The sequence below is a fragment of the Myotis lucifugus genome, unplaced genomic scaffold, assembly GCF_000147115.1.
Source record: "Myotis lucifugus unplaced genomic scaffold, Myoluc2.0 scaffold_1642, whole genome shotgun sequence".
NCBI classification, from domain to species: Eukaryota; Metazoa; Chordata; class Mammalia; order Chiroptera; family Vespertilionidae; genus Myotis; species Myotis lucifugus.
In genome coordinates, this window is record NW_005872690.1 from 1 (window position 1) to 4,348 (window position 4,348).

The window sequence follows — 4,348 nt, forward strand, 5'->3', positions numbered from 1 at the left end:
CCGGGAGCACAGAGCACAGAGCTCCTTCCCGGCGGCTCTCACCGCCCGCCACCTTAACCTAATAAAGGAGGGTAAACACATGATTTTGCATGAAATTATGTTTCTTAATGAATTAATAACAGGCTTACAATTTTCAACTCAACAAACAGGGAAACGCAGGGCGTCTTTGTGGTGCAGTGTTTGGGATGCGGCAGCTCTGACTGCCTCCCGGGAGGGGGTGCCCCCTGGGGAGGGTGGGGAGGGGGGCCTCCCTGCTGGGGAGTTCGTGGACCAGGACAGAAAATGCTGCAATGAAGCCTTTTCTGTAACCTGGCCCATCCGTGTGAGAGTCTCATGTTCAGGATCCGAATGTGTTTGTCTTGAATGCAGCTCTTTGTCTCCGCACTCATGACCCTGTGGCTGCAGCCCCTCGTGCCGCCCCTGCCCAGGGCCAGCCCGCCCTCCTCGGGGTCCCTCTGCGGAGAGGAGCGGGCTCTGCCCAGAGAGAGACCTGGCCTTGACCTCCGCGTCCGGGCGGCGATCGGGATCGAACTGATATTAGTGTCTCTGTTTAACACAGAGGCCGGACAACTGTGTCAGAGGGTGTGTCAGAGGGTGGAGGCCACACTGTGTCAGAGGGTGGAGGCCGGACACCGTGTCAGAGGGTACTGGGTCCCTGCGCGCAGGCACCGCTCTCTGTGGGCTGGCTGTGCGACCTCTGAGCCTGGGTATTTGCTGCCTCTGGGAGGTGGGGGGGACCCCGCGGAAGGGCAGGGGACCCTGGGGGAGGGCAGGGGACCCCCCGGGAAGGGCAGGGCACCCCGCGCAGGGGAGCATCAGGGCCGACTGGCTCCGTCACGGCCCAGCCTCTCTCCGCGGGTGACTGGGGGCTTGAGTCAGAAAGAAAATTCCACTCAGGTGGTTTCCGCCCAGAAATTTATCAGAAAGGGACCCTCTTTAAGGTGGGAAAAGCATTTAATAACCGGAAGCAGAGACTTTGGTTTTCACAGGCGACGGAGTGATTGACGGTGACCAGAGCCGTCTGCGAGCAATAAACCAGCAACTCCAAGTGGCTTCACGGAAGGGGGGGGGGTGGCCCCGAGTTCTGGGCGATGCTGGTTGTGGGGTGAGCGCCACCGTGCCAGCCGGGAACCCGCCAGGGCAGCGGCTGGCTCCGGGAGAGATGCCCGCCCCCCGCCCGACTGCCCGGTCCCAGGAGAAGGTCCCCTGTGGAGAAGCATCTGTCTCGCTGCGGGTGGACGCCCCCTCGTCAGGGGCAGCGGAGCTCGAGGCCCGCGATCAGCGCCCGGCGGGGACCTGGCAGGGCGCCCAGAGCAGAGCTGACCGGCCTCTGCGCTGAAGGCTGTGAACAGAGGAGCCGGCTCAGCGCCGGGCGCGGCAGGAAGGACCAGCCGCTCACAGCTCCACTGCCCACGGAGCATTCCCAGCGCGTGGGAGGGAAGCCTCGTGCTTCCACGCTGCCCACGGGCTCCCACGGGCTCCGCAGTTGAGCTGCTCTTTGCGCACCTTGTCTGTGTGCACCTGAGCTCCGCCTTCATTCTGCCCCCCAGGGATCAGCGCCCCCTGCTGGGTGACAGCTGCCAACGACGCAGCGCCCCTCATCGGCTGCACGTGGCCACTTCTCTCCACTGTCCCGAGTGAGCTGTTCCCAACACACGTTTACAAAATTCTCCCCCCTTCCCGGTGGGTGGCTCATTGGGTGGCGCGTCATCTCATACACCACGAGGTTGTGGGTTCGATTTCTGGTCAGTGTGCGACGGGAGGCAACCAATCGATGTTTCTCTCTCACATCGATGCTCCTCTCTCTCTCTCTTTCCCCTCCTTCTTCCTTTCTCTCTAAAATCAATAAAACTGTATCCTCGGGTAAGAATGAAAAAAAGTTTCCTCCGATGGTAAAAGCAATGCCCACTCGTTGTAGAAAAATCTAGAAACAGGGGCCTCTATAAAGAATGGAGAGAAGCCGCCTGGACCCGACCGCTCGGAGCGGCTCCAGCCACGTGTCCACGTCTCTCCTTCCACACGTGCACATGGATTCGCGTGTCACGGCGTCTGCATGACACTCCCGTGTAACTCCACGGCCGAGCAATGGCCTTTCTCCCTCCGCGTTGTACTGTGACCGGTCTGCACTTTTTCTGAAATGCCCTCAAAATGTCTTTTTGCTGGTTGCATCATATTCCCTCGTGTGGCTGCCACGGTTATGAAGCCATGCGTCAGGTCTCCCTGTGGCTACTCCACCACAAAGACCTTCCTGCCCAGCCCGGCCCGTGTGGCTCAGGGGTTGGCCGTCAACCTGGGCACCAAGAGGTTGCCGGTTCGATTCCCGGTCAAGGCACATGCCCGGGCTGCAGGCTCGATCCCCAATGGGGGGCCTGCAGGAGGCAGCTGATCAGGGATTCTCTCTCATCACTGATGTTTCTCTCTCTCTCCCTTTCCCCTCCTCTCTCTCTAAAAATCAATAAAAACGTATTTTAAACACACCTCCCCACAGGGACCTCTGCGTGTGCATCAGCCCACGGCGCTCTGACCCACCGGAGTCACAGCAGGCACAGCGCCGGTGTGACTCTCTGCCTCCTTCCCTCCTCAGGGCAGACCCCTCCATGGGGCAGGGCATCGAGAGCCTCTCCATGCAATTGCCAGGCTGCTTTATGCAAATCGTGCCAGTTTACACTCGCCCGTTGCCCGGATGGCCTTGGCTGGCATGGCAGGCGCTCTCATGGGCAACGAGCCGCACCTGGTAGACCTGTTAGTGTTCTCACTCGGCAGATAAGGACTCGGAGATGAGGCGCCCGTAAGCGGCGGAGGCAGTGATCAGCGAGCAGCCTGACTGCGCCAGGTGCTAACGGCTGGATATAAATTCCCTTCAGAGAGCCGCGTGCGGTTAGGAAAGAGGAGAGCGTCTTCCGTGGGTTTCTATCTGTTCTACCGATGACAAGTGAAAGGACCGATATCTTCAGAGTTTACAGGCTCCTTCAGCCCTCACTTTTACAGTTCACGCCGACGTGGTCTACGTGGGAACCCACCCCCCTCTCTAGCTGGTGCGCACCCTGGGGGCAGACGCTGATTCTTATTTTTTTATTTTTATTTTTTTAAATATGGAACGCTCCACAAATTTGCGTGTCATCCTTGCGCAGGGGCCATGCTAATCTTCTCTGTATCGTTCCAATTTTAGTATATGTGCTGCCGAAGCGAGCTGATTCTTATTTTTATTTATATACTAGAGGCCCAGTGCACGAATTCGTGCAGGGGTGGGGTCCGGCTGGCCTGCCCTGATTGGGGCTGATTGGGGCCGGGGGAGGAGCCGCAGGAGGTCCGCAGGCTGGCCCCGCTCCCGATCGGGGTTGGTGGGGGCTGATCGGGGCCATAGTGCGCGTCAAATCAAGCGGTTGTTCCCGTCTTTCTGGTGTTCTGGCCTCTTGGCTTTTATACATATAGATATATATGTTTTTTATTGATGTCAGAAAGAAGGGAGAGGGAGATAAAAACATCAGTGATGAGAGAGAAGCATGGATCGGCTCCCTCCTGCATGCCCCCCACTGGGGATCAAGCCCCCCAACCAGGGCATGTGCCCTGACCGGGAATCGAACTGTGACGTCCTGGTTCCTAGGATGATGCTCAACCACTGAGCCCCGCCGGCCGGGCTGATTCCTACATTGAACTGAGTAATGGCGCGGGGCCTAAACAAACCCAGGCACGGAGACATTCGTAAGAGACACTGCATGAATGTAACCCCGTCAAGGCCACAGCCAAGGGCATTTTCTGTGGAGTCTTTGTCCTTGGGGAGCGCACACTTTAACAGTTAGCTTTGCCGTCTCCCGCCTGCAGCTTAGCCGTAAGCCTGCGTTGAAGGTGAAGGATGGAGAACAGCCCGCCGTCTGAAATCTCCGGGTCTTCTGTCTTTCTGTTTCGAAGGACGACGTGAGAAAAAGGAGTCTTAAATGAACGTCCTCAGCTTTCACCAGCTGAAGCGATAAGTGGCCGGTGGTGTCTGCAGTTGAAAGTAAGAACACGGGAAGGGGGTGTATGAGTGAGGCCTCCTCCATCACCCTCCGGCACAGCCCCTGAGCCCCGTGCAACGGATTCTGAGGCGCCTGCTGCGGGCCAGCCTGGCGTGGGATCCTGGGGTGCAAGTTAGAGGTTTGAAGACGAGCAGGAGAAAGGACGCGTTGACTTAGAGGAAATGGAAGCCTTAGGCTGTCCAGGGACAATACCGGGGCTGCGTAAGGGACAGCTAGTCATGCCTTTGCTTAGAAAGGACTGATCGTATCCAAAAGCCTTAATCGGAACAGAAACTGCGTGTGACTAATAGCACAGGGATCGAGTGGTGATGCACTGACAGCGTTTAGTGCAT

The 4,348-nt window shown here is 58.1% G+C and overlaps 1 non-coding gene across 1 annotated transcript; it reads right to left on the minus strand.

Moving 5' to 3' along the window:
• Window positions 1–3,086: 3,086 nt before the first annotated feature.
• Window positions 3,087–3,191, minus strand: LOC111824472. The gene has a single exon (XR_002827549.1). It is a non-coding gene; the product is annotated as a U6 spliceosomal RNA (small nuclear RNA).
• Between the last annotated feature and the right edge of the window lie 1,157 nt (window positions 3,192–4,348).